Source organism: Corvus brachyrhynchos, unplaced genomic scaffold (assembly GCF_000691975.1).
Source record: "Corvus brachyrhynchos isolate BGI_N302 unplaced genomic scaffold, ASM69197v1 scaffold87, whole genome shotgun sequence".
NCBI classification, from domain to species: Eukaryota; Metazoa; Chordata; class Aves; order Passeriformes; family Corvidae; genus Corvus; species Corvus brachyrhynchos.
This window is the reverse complement of record NW_008239767.1, coordinates 4170983-4191088: the sequence shown is the minus strand read 5'-3', so window position 1 is coordinate 4191088 and position 20106 is coordinate 4170983. Positions and strand designations below refer to the sequence as shown.

General features: G+C 41.9%; 1 protein-coding gene across 1 annotated transcript in view; it reads right to left on the bottom strand.

Annotated features, from left to right (window-relative positions):
- HTR1E (5-hydroxytryptamine receptor 1E) overlaps positions 1-20106 on the bottom strand; it is a 39440-nt gene that overhangs the window by 8187 nt on the left and 11147 nt on the right. The window lies entirely within an intron of this gene.

Sequence of the window (20106 nt, the reverse complement as noted above, 5' to 3'; positions counted from 1 at the left end):
TGATGTGAAATGGTTATTCCTTCTTTGGTTTTGGAGATTTTGCTTAAAGTCGGAGACTGGGCTAAGGGACCTCCAGAAGTCCCTTTGCACAAACATGCCTATGATTGTTGTGATACTGATACCTTTTCCTGATAGTCCTTTTCTGCTTGTTAAAATATACTCCAGCAGATGAAGAGCTGAAGGAATTTGCCTTTTCATTTTAATTGCTACATGAGTGGCATCAATTACTTCTATCTATCACCTTTGGAAAAAAAGCAGCAGAGCAGCCTATCTTGGCAAAGGCATGCCAGCATTTCATAGCTTTCTATTCTGCTTTTTCATATCCATGTCTGTATTAATATATTGGAAACTGTACTCAAAAATTACTTAGGTTACCTTTATCATGCAGGTTTCCAACAATGTTTAAAAGCTTTATGGCAAATGCTTGGTTTTACACAGCACATCAGTGTTGGTAGGAGCTTATATAGTTTTATCTAATTATTCCTGACATTTCACATATCCCACTGTGAGTGTCTTTAGAGGAGACAGACAAAAAGCTTCTGCCACTGCTTTGAGATTTCTATCTAATTGTGCTCCCTGTCAGGGAGTCCAGTGTGATGCAAGGTACAAACAATAGTTGAAAAAAAAGTTTAATTTTTTTTCAGAAGTTCGTATATCTTTTCCATATATCCCAAACACTAACTGAAGCCAGAGTCAACAGTCCATGAGATGCAGCTTGGGATAACTTCTGGCACCTTGCTTACTCATTTGTAATTTATCTCGGTGTAAAGGATGTGGAAAACTGAAAGTCTGAATCCTTTTCCATCAAAATAAACAGGAAGATTGCTTCCCCTGACTTCATTTATCAAAGAGTAAAAAGTCTTCTAGGTTAGTTGTACAGGTTCCCTCAGCAAGCAGGGGAATAAGATAGTGGCTGCTGGAAATACACTTCTTCCTTTTCGAGACAAGCCTTTAAGGAAGATGGTATGAATCATATCCTGGAAATGCTGATCTTTCTCTCTTTTGACTACAAGTGGCTCCTCCACAGTTGCATTTAGAATACACGCCTGATTTTTATATGACTAAATTTGAGAGGTAAAACCCATTCTCACTGACACCAGTGGGACTTGGATTAGGCTCTGAGTTTGCACATGCAAGCGAATGAGGAATTAAGAAATTGAATGAGGAATTATGAATTTAAATCTAGTTGGCTGCCTAGCTCTGTGTATATATGCTCTTCTTCAAAAATTGGAGTGCCATCTTCAGAATGAGCTGAATGAGGGAAAATTAAAAATAGAAACTTTAGAAAAAAGCTTCTATTTGTGGATAGGATCTAGGAAAGCAGATCCGTACTGCCATAGTCTCTAGGTTAGCAAAATGTTTTAAATTCTGCCCAAGGAACTGCAGAACCGCCTTCCCCCTAAAGCATACTCTACTCTTAAGAAACTACTTTAAACAGCTTTAAACTGTGAATAGCCTAGGAGGAAATATTAGGCCTGATTATTGAAAATTGACTGGAGAAGTCAGATGGAAATCCATCCATCAGTCTCCATGTCGTTATTACCTCTGGGGGCTCGGCCAGGGCTCACATCCACCCTCCTGCAGTGCCTGCTCCTCACCCACTCTCTCACTGTCCACGCTTGTCCAACTGTCCTCACTCTACTTTTGTATTAGAAGACACAGATAGAGAGTACTTTGGGCCAGGAAAGAAATAATGTTTTAAACTGGGAAGTGATTTACAAGGAGATGCCAGTGATTGACCTTGCTTATTAATACAGGGCAGGATTTAAATGCTACTTATCACTAATCTTTAAAAATGCAGGTGTGTTTGTGGCTGTAACATGAGTGTTAACAAGGAGAGTTTTACTATCTCTAGGCAATAATAGCTGGTTTCCAGCATCTCTATCACTTGCATACAATTGCTATATATAGTATTGCTATCACTATAGTAATTGATTGTGGTTTTCTAAGTGACATCTTGGAAGGGACATTAGTAACTGTTATTTAAAGTGCTCTCACTAAAAGCACTGCCGTGTTTATGTTTTGCAGCTGTATTGCTTTAGGCTGTCAGTCATTTCCTACAGAGAAAATTTTACACACACAGACTAATTTCCCACATTTGGTGCAAGAAACTCATCTGGCTTCCTCCAAATGGGAATCAATCATGTTTCATATTAGCTGATTATTGGTAATGGCTTTGAGTGCTGTTTAGGAGGAAGAAAGGGGTGATTAATTGTTCCTTAAAAGGAACTGGACCATTTTAAGCTGTAAGGTGGCAATGTCCATGTCTGCTCTTGCCAAAAAAACATCTCCCCCTTCTCAGCAGAGTACCACAGTGTAGCAGAATACTCTGAATTTCTGCTGGACAGACTGACTCCCACTCCTTGGCCACTGAACTTTGCACCACTTCATAACAAATGGAACAACATCACTTGGAGCAAACAAGTGGAACTGGCATTGCACATGTGTATGTTTAAGGCAGGTTAGTTCCTTTACATCCATGGTTTTACATTTCCTCTAAGCAATTATGGCACTGTACAGCTGCTACATCTTTGTGCCCTTGACAGCAATAAATCAGTTTGACTCTGTTAAACTCTGAATTGGTCTGAGTGCTTTTCACTTTCAATATTTCCATGATTTGAGCTGTGAAGGGCAAGAATCTATACCATGATTTGTGAGACAGTTTATGGAAAATATGACTTAGCACATTTATGATAATGGTAATATTTCAAACCATGAAAAGGTGCTAAACTTTCAGTGCTCTTCCTCTTCCTTCAAAGAGGTTTTCTCTTCCAAGTTTATGTACAAAGCACTGAAATTCAGGCCTTTCACTCGCAACTTTCTAGATCATCCTGCTTTTGTAAAGTCAACAAATCTTGGACTTCATGGCTCCTTGGTAATCAAATAATAGAGCTGATTTTAACCAAGGATTATAGGTTTCCAAACACTAAGTATTGTGCTCTGTCATGCGGGTATTGCTTTGGGTTTCTGAGGATGTCGGTGCTGCAGAGGTCACGTTATGGATTTATATAGGCACTGATGCTGCTTGTAACATGTCGTATTTGGAAAAGCAGCATCCAAAAGCTGAGAAAGTGGAGATGGTCATAATCACACCAACCTGTGGCAAGATTGTCAGCAAAACAAAATCTTCTTGTCACCAGGCAGCTCCTATTCACACCCACAGCATGAGATTTAGATGCAGTTGTATTGTAGGCAAAATGAAGGTAAACTATCAGAAGGTGCATCGGGGTTGCCTTACAGAAGCATAAACTGGGGTAGGACAATAAAGGAAATCACTATTTTTGTGTGAAACCCAAAATTTTACAAAAACCTGTCTGAGGAATTCCTAGCTGCATTATGGGACCATAGATTTAGGGATGTGACCTTTTCCTACACAGACTGAATGAGGCCAGGAATGAAATTACTAGGAAATTTGCACAAATTGACCTATAAAATTGACCTTCAAGGTACAATTTACCCTGGGCACACCAGTGAACCAAGCAGCATGATGGAAAGACAGGTTGGAAGGACTCAGCAGTAAGCAAGGTGTGCGGAGGCCTAGCTGTGTTTGCATCTGTGGGCATCTGACGAATGTTCATACATGTAGTGACCCTGACATAAATAACCAAAGCACAGTACGTTGTAATCAAGGATATAATGGCCTGCAGTCTGTCTTTGTGTAATGTAGGTTTCTAGGGATACAGGGATTTCTCTGCTCCAGCTTGGTCCTGGCCAGAGGATGGGCTGAGTGAACAGCACTGGGGACACTGCTGGGTACAACAGGAGAACGTGCTGGACACGACAGGTACCAGTGCAGGTGCCTGGCACAAGTCACAGGTGAAGCCCCAAGGGATGGCTGGGTTTTGCAGGTGGAGTTACATGAGATGCGGTTGAAATTCACAGGAGAGTGGAGAGGAGCACTGGGGACTTTTCGGGAGCACAGCCTTGTAAAACCCACAGTACCTCAGTCTCTCCAACAGTAACTGCATATAAAGCTGAGCTTGCCTACATCGATTCTATCAGAAACTAGATTTCACTAGTTGTTGCAAAACTGGGACCAGGGGGGAGGAGGTAATTTGGCTAGAGTTTTCCTTTTGGGAGGAGGCTGAGATGGAGAAAGGGAGTGTCAAGTCTGGTGAAAAGAGGGATGAGAAGTGGAAGAAGAGATAACAAGGGAAAAAGCGAGTATGCATTGCTCATCCACAGCCAAATCAGGGCAATAACCCAACTTGTTCAGACCAGAGCACATGAGTCAAACCTGACACCATTGTTGGGAGGCTGGGAGGACTGGGTTATTCCCAACCAGCATGGGACCCAGGGGACAGAGGGATGCAGCACGCTGGTGCTGCTGTGTCAATGCCTACACCAGGCCTGATGGCTTTGGAAGCCATCACCTCCTCAGGGCAATGAGGTGAGTCCAGGTCCTCTTGTCCTGTTGCAAGAGCAAAACCAAGTGTTGGTGCAGGCCAGTTGTGGGTGTGTGCAGGAAACCTCACAGCTCTGCTTATTTTCCAATGAAAACTAAGTTCTGTCTAAGAGGTTGCTAAAATGGCAAGCTGAGAAGCGGTGCTATGTCACTGCTATCACAGTTGTCACTGTATATTGTGATGTTAATCTCTGTCTCTTTCACTGAATGCCAGGGTGACCACGTTTTAACTCCCTCAGCATTAGAAAGGGGATCTCCGCTTGTGTATCAGGAAGACTTCACCTTCCTTCCCAGTGAACCTTGCCAGCCTGGAGGATTTCCTTCCCAAGTTAGAAGCCTGGGAGAAAACTGATGGGAGAGGGGAGGTGCTGCCTCTCAAAAAGCCCTGGTGCCATCTGATCTGGAGTCAATGAGAGACCACAAGCCAGCAGTTTTGCAGGTTTTTTTTTAAATAAATCCCTCCAGCATTACACTATAGAGGTAAGCTTTTCTGGTGCAGATCTCGGCACATGCAAATGAGAAACAATAATTAGTGATGATCTTCAAACCATGCTCCCTCCCACAAGCAGTGGTATAATTATCATTCACAGATGATTACTCATTTTTATCTACTTTCAATATGAAAGTTAGTAAATCTTAGGCAGTGAAAGCTTGCAAGATGCTGCTGAGCTGCAATCTGATACAAACTAGGACTTAATGCACATTTAATCCTGGTTTTTGCAGACATAAATAAAATTCTCTGGGGGAGTTAAAACACAGATTTCTCATAAAAAACTAGAGTCGCACCCTACTCTAGTTGCATTATTTTGTAATAAATAATACTCTAAATTTATAGTAATTTGCTCTAAAGAACCTATCAAATGAAAAATAACTTTAAAACTCATCTTCACATCCCTTTAGACCCTTAGCACCGTACATGTAAAGAATCTCTTTTGTTTTACACTACACAAAATACCTACGTAAACTTCAGCTCATTCCTGGTAGCTCCTTTCACTTTACCCTTTTCGTGCTCTACCTTATATCCTGAGATGTTTAATGGATGGACACCAGAGGCTCTAATTTCCCATACCATGGAGCCAAGCGACATGGGTAGCTGGATCTTGCAAAATATTTTGGGGTAGAGTTTATAGTAATCAGCTGTGCAACCCAACACTGTCAAAACATGTAAGAGCTGCCTTTCCCACCAAGTTGTGGCAGAAAGACGTTCTCCCTGTACCTGTTCTTCCTCCAGAGATTATTTATGGAGATAGAAACCTCCTTTCACGATGAATCTATGCCTGACAGAACAGAAAATAAAAAGATGTTTTGAATTGTCTCCAGTTGTTTTGCAGACTACATTTGTGTAAGTGCTGAAATGAGCTAGCTTGGGTACAGAAATATCATGTTATATTAGCATGGAGTGCTGAACGGGTTAATTCACCCAGCCAAGAAACTGTAAATTCTCAGTCATGGAGTTCCTGATTCCCACAGCTAGACAGCCTTGTTACTGAGCTAATCTGATCAAAGTTAGCTGAAGTGCTCTCCCCTCGTATGTGCATGACATCTATATTAACAAAGGCAGCAAGCTTGTTTGATTGCCCCAGAGCAGCATTTAACTGCTCCAGAGCTGTGCTTGTCAGCTGATCTTATCTCAGTGCAAAGGTGCTCTTGATATCCCTGGTGATATCTTAATTTAGTAGATAGCCAGACCCGGAAGACATGTAACCTACACACTTAACCTCTCATCTGAGAAGAAAAATAAAATCTGTATCTGTTACTGAGCCTTGCAACCTTCATGCTTAGCAGTCAACTCTCACAGAGACATTATTCTCTGATTAATTTTTTTAGAAAACTTGTGGTTAATACTGTCTTTCTTGAACTCCATGTTTTTCACTAAAGAAGACTTTTCCTCTGTGTTTTAGGTTCTACCTCGCTTTGTACATGCATCTTTACAAGATGTTCTGTTACCGAAATTCCCTCTCCTCCTTTTTAAGTAAATTTTTAAAGCTTTTAATTTTTTTTTTGGCCTATTTTGTTTTATAAAGTTGACCATGGCACTGATCCCTGTTATGGATGTTTTCATGCTTCAGCAAAACATAAAACTTCAAAGACCTGGTGACAGACCCAAATCACTTGCTTTGGAACAGGCAGTTATCCCAAGGGAAGACATTTACCCCGGGTTTTGTGCTGCTGCCAGTACCCACTGCTGCTTTTGGCTTGGCTGTTTTGCTCTCTGCTTCCCTTCTGTTCTACTGAATGGTTCAGCAAGGCACACACACAAGCAGAAAAGAAAAGAGCGTCAACACTGAGTATTGGTGAGTACTGTGGCCCTTCATAATCCCTCCTCCTACTGCTCAACCTCCCATTCAGACTATTTATTCATTGACTGTATGACTAAGACCTGCAATCAGATGAAATACAGGTAGGAGGGCAGCTTGGATAATGAGATACCCTATCAGACATGGGCAGCTAAACTGTGCGAGATCGGAGATCGGAGATCGCACCCTGTAATTCGTAGCAGGAGAGGACAGAGGAGTGTGCCATTACCAGCACTTACAGCCCTCCTTAGAAGAACAACGTTTGGGATGGTGCTTCACTGATGAGTGGCCCAGGGACAGATGAAGCTGGTTAATAAGGTTTAACTGTAAAGTGAAGGCACACAATGTATGAATGTTCCTGAGCGGGTGAGTCCATCCCCCAAACCTGCAATTCTTCCTGCAGCCACAACTCAGTCTGCCAGGCAGCAACCAAGATGAAGATCCATCCATAACAAATCCCAGGAACATTTTGCCAAAGCAAGGTAAACTACAGTCACATTCACCTTAAAAAACCCCAAACAAAACGACAGTAATTCCAACTGTAGAGACCATGCTGTCACGGCACTGAAGACTGGTGCTGAAGTGATCCCCCATTTCTAAGCTGGGAATAGCAGAGACAGCATCTTGGTGTTTGAGGGAAATACAGAATCACATAAAAAGGTGCGGGAGGACTCAGAAAGAGAGGAGTTCACGCTATTTCTCCTGAAAAAAATCTTGCTTGAAAAATTGGAACCAGGGACAAAATATTTCAGTGTCCCCTTGGTCACTAACAGTGTAATCCCTTTAAGTAAGAAATCTTTGTTTCCCCTTTTGAATAGGCTTATGAAAAGAAAATCCAATATTCAGAACGCATTTTGATTAATGTTTACAATTTAAAAAAAAAAAAAAAATTCTTGACTTCCCCAGGTTGCAATTATGTGGAGAATGGAAGAACTATCCATAGACCTCCAGGAATGATAACTTTTAAAATAGTAAGAGCTATTAGGAGAATTTTAAGTTTAGTATCCTTTGAACTAATAATGTTCTGCTTGTTTTGTAACTAGAAACAAAACTGCTTTGTTTTGAGTCTCCCCTCATGGTCTTTTGGAACAGAAACCATGCAGAGCTTGTGAAGTTGTTGTAGACCAAGACTATTTTGCTGGAGCGATATTCCATGTGGGAAAACTATTTTTTAAAAAGGATCCTTCATTAGAAAGAAATACGTTTCATTTGCAAACTATTAAAGAAGTTCACTGGAACATCTCAAAAATTCCTCTGAAGAACAAGAGGACTACGTCCAATATAACTAGAAAGAGTTGCTGTGGTAACAGTTGGGTTTTCTTACCTGCTGACAATCTTTATTTTTACTTCTTTGAGTTGAAGATCCCAACATAGTCTGCAAGTCTAATACTTCACATACTGTACACAGCCTGGTGGGAGGCACAGTCCAATTCCTCATTTACTAACACCTCCAGAGAGGGAAATGCAGTTTGTGAATGGGAGACCATGTAAAGACAATGGGATTGACTTGTTCTTCAGCTCCTGCTGCCCAAATGCTGAGCTGGTTCTAGAAGTTCAGCAGCACTGTAAGGTGCCCATGAACGGGGTTTATTATCTCTAGGCACACGCCTGAAATCCTATTTAATCTTCATTGTTTTATGGCTTAAAGCCTACCTTTAAAAAGGTAGAGGCCTTGTCAAGCCCCTAAAGGGGGGGAATGATGCCTTAGGTTTTAACTTTTGTATTTTTTAAATCCTGTACTGCCTAGTGTGTAACTCTGAAGTTTCTTGTAGCCTGTTAACTTCTGCTCTCTCATGCTAGGTAGACATAACAAAGCCTCTCCAGGCTTTGTCTTCAAGGCCACCCAGCCTGTCCTAGGCCCAACAAGTATAAATCAAAAGCCTTTGAGAGCGGGGCAAGCAGAGGGGAATACATCATTAAACTGAAGCTTTAATTGGAGAATTAGCCCTGAGATGCAAATGAACCGAACCTACAAAAGTGTGAAGAACTCGTGACCTGTTGTCCATCTTGGGGGGTCCATCTTGGCAGCAGCCTCTGGCTCCCCAGGGTGTACCTCTGAAGGCCCTTCAAATAAATACCTACCTTTATTCCCTTACTCCTGTCTAGTCTCTGCTTTTAGGTGGACTCTCAAGGCATCACCTAAATATGATTCTAAGAGTACAACTTTGTAAGGAAGACTTGTTCCCTATGGTGAACAGCTACTACCCAGACACCTTTCCTGTGTCACCTGCGGCTTTAAAGACTTGTGCTGTAATGAGTTGGGCCCTCAATCTTCTTTTTCCTAACTGAAGAGCCTGAGCACTCATTCCTCATATTGATGAACTGTACTGTTGTTCCTCATACAGAGGAAAAAGCCTCTGTACTTTATACAGGGGTTACATTATTAAAGATGCTTAGGTCACTTAAGTCCCTGAAACCCTGGTCTATAAAATCCCTAACTCTCATATAAAGATAGTGAAACATTAGCTCCCTGGTGCATAAATCCTTTCTGAACATGGGTATTAGGCTCCTAAATTAATTAGCTGCTTTAGGGTTTCTTTCTGAGGAGTGTTCTCAGGCTTGGAGCCCTGCCACGTAGCACAGTATGAGTGGCAGAGTCAGGAAGCTACTGGCAGGAACTGAGTATGCTATGGTCCATTGTAGTTCTGATGCTTTGCACTTAAGTCACTACAGAAAGGGAAGCATCTGCTTTTTAAGGTCTCCCAAATGCATTGAGAGAAAAACTTTAAGAAAAATCTGTACTGAATTCTCACCTGCAAATGCATTTTCCATCTCAATTTCTCATCTTGCTGCTTAGAGACATGTCAAAGACACACAAATATTTACTGATGAATATAGTTTATTCAGCTCTGGGGAAATGGTGCTATTTGCATTTATATGGAGACTATCACTTTATACAAGCTAAATGTCACTGTACAAGCATTGTTTTTCTAGTCAATATTTGTTTCTTGCTGCTATTCTGTGTCAGGAGACTGATGTCAATGGAGTTTATTTAATCTCCACATGACTTGGTTCTGTACACAACTGCTCTACAATTCATAAAGGCCTCAAAAGAACAAATCCAACAGACTAAAACTTAGTAATTCTTGAAGCTTGATCTGAGATCCTTTGAAATCAATGGAAATGTTTCCACTGTGAGCAAAAAGATTTCAGATTAAGCCTTAGTGAATATATACCCTATTTCTTGCTGATAAAATAAAGCAGATGATTCACACAATGGCTCTAGACTTGCTTTGAAAGGAAGATTTTGTGTGACTGAACAAATAGTTTTATTGTAGCAGAAGGTGCTGTGGCTCCCTAATCATGTAGAAAAATGTCTCATGTTGGTGAGAAGCACTGGGCTGATGGCATGAGCCTGCTGCCTGGGACCGCGAGCGTGGGATTTCCATCTGGGCAGTGTGCTTGCTGCAAGCACAGGAGAAATGAATTACTGACGTGTTGTACAGCAACCTAAAGGTCAAGGACAGAGTCCTTTTTAGTATGAGAAAACACTTCTTGTACAAGCTGTAGGTGCAAATCCTGCTGAGGCAGAGGCATTCAGATACTGGACTGGCTGAGCTCTGACTCTATGGTGGCCTGATGCACTCTCAGTTTGCCAGTTGGAAGAGGGTCCAAACTTGCTGCAGTACATTTATGGCAGTAGGAGTTTGTATTTGAACTGAACTCATGTTACCATTGCATTCTTAAGGCAAATGCTCCAGGGGTTGGGTCCTGAGTCGCGATTTTAACAAAAATCCCCAGCTAAATGTGGTCAACAGCACCTGAAAAATGCCATGAAAAAGAGTTTGTGCTTTTATTTCCAGAAATTTGTTGTTGGTAATAGAAGCCATGAGCTGAGCTGACAGCAAATACAAACAATTTTTTTTGGTTACCCAAATAAAATAGCCACTGTTGTGATACTGCAGTTACATTATTCAGGGCCTTAGCAATACCTACGTCTAGCTCTAGCTTTCATATGAAGACATAATTTTTCCTTGAAACCCTTACAATACACACAACCCGGCTAAAATGTTCACTTTTTCCACTGCCTGGAATAACTAACCCACGTGTCTGCTTTTGGAGACTTTTAGTTTGACTAAACTCACATAACTGGCAGTGTAATTACTTGTCTGGAGCATCATGTAAATACAGAATAAGCAAAAAAACATTATGAAAACAATTCAATGTCAGCTATGTCAGACGTGATTATATGAATTAGTGATAATTTGCTGTCAAAAACCATTAAGCACAATAAAATTAACCCACAGATACAACACACATATAGAGTAATTACAAAATTTCAGTCACTACTAAGACTGAGTTGTCCTTTAGCAGGTGCAATAAAATATGATGAATCAAGCTCTGTTGAAAGTAGTATACATTAAAATAGTAGGCATTGGTGTGTGTGATGCAGAAAGAAAAAGGGTTTTTTTGTAGCCCCTGTTTTTCAGCCACAAACTGCATATACCAAATTTATACTTTCCCCTTAGGTAGTAAATTGATTATACTGAATACAGAAGACATTCTTTGATGACTAGCATGTCACAGCCTTTTTAACCAGAAAAATGCTTATGTGACCATTTTTCCTGCCCTTGGTTGGATTTTGCTGCAGCAGTTAATACTCGTAACAATTAAGAGATATTAACATCATGCTAACAAGGAAAGGGTCATGGGAAAAAAAGAATTAACCAGAATTCCCCCACAGGGCTCCCCCAGGTGCTTCTCTCAGTGGTAGAAGACTGATTTTAAGGGCGTAATACATTTCACACCTACTGTGTGCATTTCAAATACATTTTTCTCACTAAGAACAATATTAATTTGTGGATTAAACCAAAGTACTTTAATCAGCAGCACAAGCAAAGCCTTGATTTACTGTGCCTCGGAAATGAAGAGGAAGATGAGGGGATAGAAGATGTTTGTCTCTTGCTTTACCAGAGATCTGCTTCAGGCAGCTTGGGTAGTTACAGGCTTGGGTAGAACTTATTGTGGGATCAAAGGTGAATATAGCAAAGTGTTTTAAAATTCATCAGTTCTATAAAATTAAACCAGCATACATTCTCTAAGTCATACAGGAACTAAAAATGTGTGCATTGTGTATGTTTTGTACATACACAATTACTGTGAAATTGTACAACCAGTATGTTATTCCTTAAATACTAAATGAAAGTCTATGAACCTGAAGACCCTCATGAGTTTGAGAATTTGAATTCTAATCATGAATGCCACAGCTGTGCTGACTCATCTGCCCCCTGGTAACAAAAGGAAAGGAGCTGACATTGCAAGACCTCTGTTCACCCCAGAAAGGGCTGGAACAACACTTACATGGCACTTGAGGCTTCCTCATCCCACGTGGGAAGAGTCGCTGTCTCACTTCCTAGATTCTGTCAGCTTTGCAGCTGATACCCAGCCCAGCACTACATGCAGTGAGAGAAGCTGGGCAGCATCCACACAGACAACACTAATCCTTTTTGAACAGGCTGCCAGGCCCACCACCCCTCCTGCTTTGTTAAATGTGGCCACTGCTCACGAGGCAACACTGTTCTCTGTCTCTAAAGCAAACATATACTAACCTGTGTGACATTAACTGGACAGACTTAGATTCTGAACAGGATGTTCCTGAAGACCCTACCAGACTGAAAAAAATTTCCTCTCAAAACTTGTGCAAGGTACATATTCTTCCTTCACATAGTGGAGTCTCTAGGACATTGTACCAATGAAACAGAGCAGACTTTGGGTTAAGAAAAAGAGCTGTTGTAATTCTGTGTCACCGCTATCTGGGTTTATTTCTGGGCTTATATGGCATCCTGTGGGCTGGGGGACACCAGTGAGTCACTGCTCTCTGGCTAACTATTATTACAGGGCATAGGCAGCAGGATAGGCTGCTGGGGTAGTGCATCCTATTCCTCACAAACCACAAAAGAGACAGAACTCTGGCTAAAATCCTGGTGAGATGCACCAACCTTCTGTGCAACCTGAGCAACCCCAAAGCTCATGCCCCAGAATAGGTTAATCTAGGGGTAGGCAAAGGCTGGGTCTTCCCTCCTGAGAGCCCACTCTTTGTGGGGATGACCAGGCCACAGGTCCCTTGTGGGTCTCCCAACAGTGGTGAGGGCTCTGATTCACTTGGGACCATAATGAGAAGCAGCCAAATGCTCTGGAAGCATTGCGCTGCCTGTTGATGCAGAGGTGCTGGTGACACAGAGGCTCTTCAGCTGGCACAGCATTTCTCAGAGCACCCGATGGTTGCAAAAGGGAGGCTGAAACCTGGACATCTGCAGGCTGTTACAGCAAATTAAATATGATGAAACATAGTAGACAGTTTTATATGCTCTATTAACTGTATTAGACCTCCATATTGGAATAATTTATTGCTGGATTCTACACAGCACAGATGAAGTTCCAAACATCCTCTGATTTTGGTACTTTGCAGAGGCCTTGGTGTCAAAGATATATCCAGTAAGGGCCAGTAGGAGCTGGAAGTTTATTCTGGAGGCTGTCCCAACAATGTCAAAGGAGCAGCTGTAGCCCTTACTACTAGTTGTCTTTTGTCATGCTGACACAGTTGGCACACTTGGTAGGAAATGCCATTCCAAAAGAGTGTTGAAGTTCTGTGGAGACTGTCCAGCAAGTTGTGTTCCTCTCAATGACCATGTGTGAAGTACTCCATTGTTTCAAACCTGTTTGACTTGCTTCTCACCCAGGGATCTGCTGGAGCAGCACTGATTGTAGAGAAGATGACCTCCTGCATACTCATGCTGGTGGAGTCGCTGTCTGCTTCATTTGTTGCTGAAGGGCGGCAAACACTGCAGGGCTGAGTGCCTGCAGGAGGAAAGTGAGGCAATTCAGAAGTTATTTGTTGGTGTTCCGCTGTAGTGGTCGCAAACAGGAATGCTTGTGCTGCTCCTCAGGCTCCTCTGCACAGAGAAGGTGCAGGCACTCACCTTTAATGGGTGATTACTCTTGGATGAGTTTGCTAATGGCTCCAGTTATGTCACTCATGAAACCCATCTTCATGATTTCTGAAAGACCCCATTAACACTGCATTAGAATCCTGATGGCTTTCATTCACTGAATTATTTAATTACTTAAATTTTTTAAACATATCAGAATACCTTCTAAGTCAAATGTGACCTCCTGGTCTTCTTTGAGAGGGGCTGACCTTGAGCATGCTTCAGGGGGCTGTTGCAGCCTTGCTTCTGTCTTCACACATGCTCTCACTACAGCACTCAGCCTTGTACCTTCACAAAAAGGTGTTTTTGAGGGAAGAAGCATGTTAAGTGGTTTTCTTTTTTGTGATTTGCCCAAGTGCCTGTTTGCTCCCACATGCTGTGAGTGGATAATAGCAGTTCTCAATCAAAGTTAAAATTACTAACATTCTTGTCTGTGGAAAATTTAGTGCGGGAAAGAAAAAAAGGTTAATGATACTGCTATACTACCAGTCTTACTATGGTTTGTCTTATCTTCATCCCTGCATCTTTGTAAGCATTATTATATTAACAGGGTATTTCAGTTGATTTCTCTGCTGAAACCAATGTAAGGCAACTGTATCTGATATTTTGCTAAGATGGTGAAACTAGTATAAAAAAAAGCCACGTAAACAGAAACAGAAAAACAATGTTTTTTTCAGACACTATGTACATCATCCAGTGAACACTCACAACTCAACAGTGTGCTGACAGAACAGTGATTAGCACAGAGAATTACTCCATCCTCCTCTTGAATATATGCTTACAGCAGTAAATTTTGCCTATGTATTTCCTCATAGCTGGAAGCTGTTGAAATTATTTGGCACAGGATGTTGGAGTAGCTTGGAAAAAAAAATAGCAACAACAGCAGCCACTCTCACTTCAAGTTATTGACACTTCACTGTCCATCTGCAGTTCCATCATACAGAGGCAATGTACCATTATTTCTCTTTTTCTAATTGTGTTCACCCGAGGTTCTTCTGTGGCACAAGTTATGACTACCTTTTAATTGTAGTCTTCTACAACCTTTTGCCAGTGTAAAAGGGCAGAGAGTTGATCTTTTCGCTTATATATTCTCAGTCTTCTACTGAACACATTTAATTTTTAGGAACTGGAAAATGGGACAGCATTAGGGTTTCATATATCCATGCACAAAAGTCACTTTTAGTTGAGATAGATGAACTCTGATGGATTACATAGTGTCAAATTATATGTTTCAAATTACATGGTGTCATGATGGAGTGGTTTGACCGAGTCATACTAGGCTCCTTATCTGAAAAGGTATCTGAAACCACTCTTGGGTACTTAATCAAAACCAGTCTGGTTTGTAGGGGTCATCTGCATGCATGGACCACTGCCTAAATCACTGTCTGTATGGTGAGAGTATCTCGAATGACTGTTTGCTAGGTAGTCTGGGATCAAGCCACCCTCTTGCGTGCCTGGTTTCTGACACACTGAAGGCTCCAGCAGATGGATGAAGTTATCTTTCGGATGCCTCATGCCCAGCCAGAGCCACACTGAATACTGCATGTTCCCTGTGGTGCTTTAGAGAATAATTAGAAAACTTCAAAATTTACCCTTAAGATAGAGTTGTGTTCAAAGACTGTCCTCCCCTGCATCTTGGATGTCTTCAGTGTGCCCTTGTGTACTCTCCCCTCTGCTACATGGAAGCTTTCCTGTCATGTTGGCTCCGGTTCTGAGACGCGGACGTGCTCCTGATACCACTCCATGACCTTCTTTCACAAGTCTAACACAAAACTCTTGGCAGATAGTGGAAAAACTTCAATTTTCACACTAATTTTGGAATAATCACTCCCAAATCTCCCAGTCTCACTTTTCCCAAGACTCTGTGTTTGCTGGAGTCTTTCTGCAATACAAACCTAAATTCAGAACGCCTTCAGCACAAACCTAACATGAAATGTGACAGTACTTCCAGAGGCAGTTGCTGGATCTGTTGCCATGCTGAAGATGAGACATGTATTTAGTTCCTTGCGAATCACCCTTCACGATTTCCTGCATAGAACCAGCACAGATGAAGGCTCAGGGGCAAGTAGGCAAGGTCCTACCCTAAGCCCTGGGTCTTTCCCAGAGACCTTGCAGTTCTGGGTGTGTTTGCCTTAGGAGGCAAAAAGGGAGCTGACTTAATGCATGTGATCAGGCACCCCCCCAAGACACTTTTTGCCTTAATTATATTTACATAGGAGTAACAACAAATGGAAGGAAAACTGTTCTTATCAGCACAGCTTGACATTCCCAGTGCATTAGCACATGAAATGATCTGATGACAGAGTAAACAAGACATAAATTACTATTAAAAAGTTTTTGCAACAAATTCTAAGATGTTTCCATTTCAAAGGTGACCTGTAATTGTTAATGGTTTGCAAAAACAACCCCATCAATGAAAATGAGGGTTTCAGTAGAATCATTATAAATGTTTCAAATAATCAAGTTAAAGTATTCAGCACAACTGGATTCAAATATGCCTTTTCATTTTCATCTAAGTCCCTATGACAACTGGACTGCCTCCATACTACAGCAGCCAGGTGCAAACATCTCTGCAGGAGCCCTCTGCTTTTCCAGAGGCAGAACCACTTCCCTGCTGAAACCAATTAAGGTTTCTGAGAGCCCTTAAAGAACACCCAACTTTGTAACCCTTCTGGAGGCCCCATGGGCTGAAGCTGGATGTTGTCCAGCTGTGGCAGTCATAGAATCACAGAATGGTTTAGCTGGAAAAGCCCTTTAAGCTCATCCATTTCAACTATCAACACAGAACTGCCAAGTCCAACACTCAACCATGTCCCTAAGTGCCACATCTACATGGCTTTCAAGCACTTCAAGGGACAGCAATTCCACAATTTCCCTGGGCAGCCTATTCTAATGCTTGACAACCCTTTCAGGGAAGCAAGCAATTGTACCCAGTATCCAATCTAAACCTCCCTTGATGAAATGGGAGGCATTTACCTCTTGTTCTCTAGCTTATTACTTGGGAGAAAAGACCAACATTCCCCTCCTTTCAGGCAATTGTAGAGAGTGATAAGGTCTCCCCTGAGCCTCCTTTTCTCCAGGCTAAACACCCCCAGCTCCCTCAAGTGCTCTTCAGAAGACCCTTTTGCTCCAGACCCTTCACTGGTTTCATCATGCCCTCACTACTCTTTGTGTCACAACAGTGATTTAATTTTGTCCCACCACCTCCCAAGATGTCACTTGGGCAAGGAGCTGGAAATCTGCCCTGCAAATCTGAACAGCAAATCCAGGTAGGCAGAAAGGGGCCATATCAGGGTACAGCACTCCGTGAAACAGCTACTGTGGCCAGGTGTGCTGACAGCAGCTCACACCAGTCCCACTGTGTTCTGGATTAAGACTTCAACATCTTGATGGGATATTATGTATTTTTTATTGCCAGCTTCATCTTCTATACCACCAAAGCCGGTATTTAATTTAGAACAGCTTTATTCAGAGATGTTTAACCACAGAGTATCTCAATCTGGAGGTGTGGGAAAAGAGATCATTTAAAATTTCTTTAATTTTTTTTCTGGTTATTTTCAGCAGTCCTCTATTCAAAATAACTTGGAGCTATGCATAAAGGCTGATTATAAAACCTATCTAGGGGATTGAGTCACACAGCTGTGCATTTAAATCTCCTTAAGCATGTTTCAACAGTCTCAAACACATGATGCTAAATTGGAGATGCGATTTTTGGATTATAGATGGTGAAATGGTAGAGGCAACACCAGGGTTAGAAACTAAGTGTGACTTCTGCATAGGGCTGTGAGGTTTCATCAGGAATGCTGGCTTGGAGGAAGGATGTCCTTGGCCTGAGAAAACCAAACGGTACAAACTGCACCAGGCTCTGCCAAACTCCCCAAGATGCATGCACTAGGGCAGCAACACCACTCTTAAAAAAGCGTATTTTGCACCTGAGGAATTCAGAGTTTGATAATTTAATACCTTTGGAAGAAGCTGCGGATGGCATGCTCTGCTTGGAAGAACTGCTGGGACCTGCAGGAACAGAGTTGAGACCCAGAGCTGACAAAGTTTCCTGATGAAGCTGAAACCAACACAGTAGCGCTACCTTTTCACCCTGAGACCCAGACTCATAGCTTTGCCAGATTATTTTGACATATTTCCTCCACACTGAGGATTTTAACATTACTTTCGACAATATCTTTTAGCTTGGAAACATTGTTGATTTTCTCTGCAGACTCTTCCCAGAAAAAAAAACAGGGAGGAAAAAAAAAGAGCTCATTTCCAGACGCTTGAGAGTATTGGAATTGTTAAGGTGCTGAAGTCAATGCAAGGCATCAGCTGATAAGTGGGAGGCTTAAATGTTAAAAATCTCGAGGTAGCAAGACAATGATTTGAAAAGGCCTTCTTTCTTCCGATTACTACTGAGAAAGGATGATATTACAGTGAACCTTGTTAAAATGGAATATTCCCAACAGAGAATAATTGATGTTAGTGCTACTGTCAAACTGAAGATCTGAAAGGCACTAATTACGTTTTCTACTAGGAATAACTTTCTATTTTGTCACTGCTTCAGTACCTGAGCAGTCCCATTAATCTCAAACATCTGAATCCCAGATCCTCTGCCTAATTTCTGCTGGGAATTGAGGGAAATAGCAAAACCAGCACTACCTAAGCTACAGTGGCTGAATTTGATGCCCTTAAATCAGAAAAACATGTAAAAATTTTCTGGACAGTCTTTAATAATTCATTTTAAGGAACATGCAGCTAGAACAAAGCAAGCATCTGTGAAGCAAGCTGTCTAATGGTGGTTGCTGGTTTAGCTATTCACTGCTGGGACAGGGAACAAGGGATCCTATCCCCACACTCCTGTGTGAGGCTGTGGGAACATGCACCGGGCTAAAAATGGGAGCTCAGAGGCTCTGCCTGTTAGTGGGAAACTTCTCTCCCCTCCTGTCTCACTGTCATTAGCTCATGACAGGGGCAACATGCTTTCCCTCCAGCTTCCGTATGCCTTCTGTACAGGTTTCTGTTTGGTCCTGGCTCCTAGACTGAAGGAAAGCAGTTGACTGCCTCACTTGAGTCTCTTAGCCTGTTAAGTCCAACAGAGGTGGTATGCTCAGGCCGTTGGACAGATCACATCAAGAGAAACATCTCCTTGTGCTTCAAGAGAAAGCATTGGCTAGAAATGAAGGGCATTAGCACATCATCTACACAACTACAGCAGCTCTGAAGTGTTCTAGCAATATTCCCTTACTCAATGTTTACTCTGTTCCTGAGTGCTTCTTTGTGGTATCCTGCATATTCCCTGACTAGGTTGCAAAGAACGAGAGAGAAACTGGATGAGCAGTTTTCAGACAACATGCTAGTTGTGTCTCCTCTTACCATGGCTGGGCTGTCAGGACTGGTTCCCTCCCCCTGGGGGGATGAGTGGTGCTGCTGCTTGCCTGCAAACAGTGACCAGGCATCATAGAACTAGGGGAAATTGAAAAACAACCAAAACGTTTAAGGAATACTGGGGTGCTCGAAAGTCTCACCAAACTCAGAATTGTCGGAAGGCTGAAGAAAATCAGAACTGAGTTCCCTGCTGTCTATCTGAACGTCCTGGAAAAACGATGCGTTGTGAAACCTCAAGAACAGAAGAACCAGAGGGTCCAGCTGAAGTTCACCAGCAGGATTTATCCTTCAACCAAAGCCAGGCCCTTTCCTTTGTGTAGTCCCAGAAGCAGTATACACAACAGCAAGACTTTCTAGTAATTGGAGTAACAGCCATTTAAAAAAAAAAAAAAGCTGATGTTAAATATATCTCACTTCTGGGGACATTAACAGAGTTTGCAGGTACCACTAAGAGAAGAGACCTCACATCTGATCCCCCATCAAACCATAAGTCATGGTTTTCTCCTTAGCTAGGTTATGTTGGGAACACAAAATGTCAGAAAAATGCAAGGTTTCTTTGAGTCATATGAAGCATTTTTCTTTGCCTGGATGACATTGATTTAGAAAAAGGGTCTACAGGTGAAGGTGTAGAGATCTCTACACAATCAGAGGCATTCTGGTTCTTTCCAAAGGTGCTGGCTACATCCACATGTGAATTCAGTGCAAAGGATAATGCAACCAGGGATAAACACTGGCACAAAAACTGGAGGGTAACTGGAAGTAGGCAATGCATCAACACATCTGCCCAAACTGATGACGAAGGATCAAAAGTGTCCTGGAAAATGGCTTCAAGGCAAATTTATGCCTAAATAAGCTGACAAAAATCAGCAATTTGGGGCACTATTTTTTAGCACATCTGACAGGTTTGTAATAGAAATTGAATACAAATTTTGAGGTACTGACGGTATTAGGTAAAGAGACACCATTTTTGAGACCTATTAATAGTCAGTTATCCAGGGACATTTCTGAAGGCAGTGGTGATTGCACAAGAGGCACTCACTACCTAGATCTCTCCAATGACTACCTAGATCTCTGTGCATTGACACTTCAGTGCAGGAAT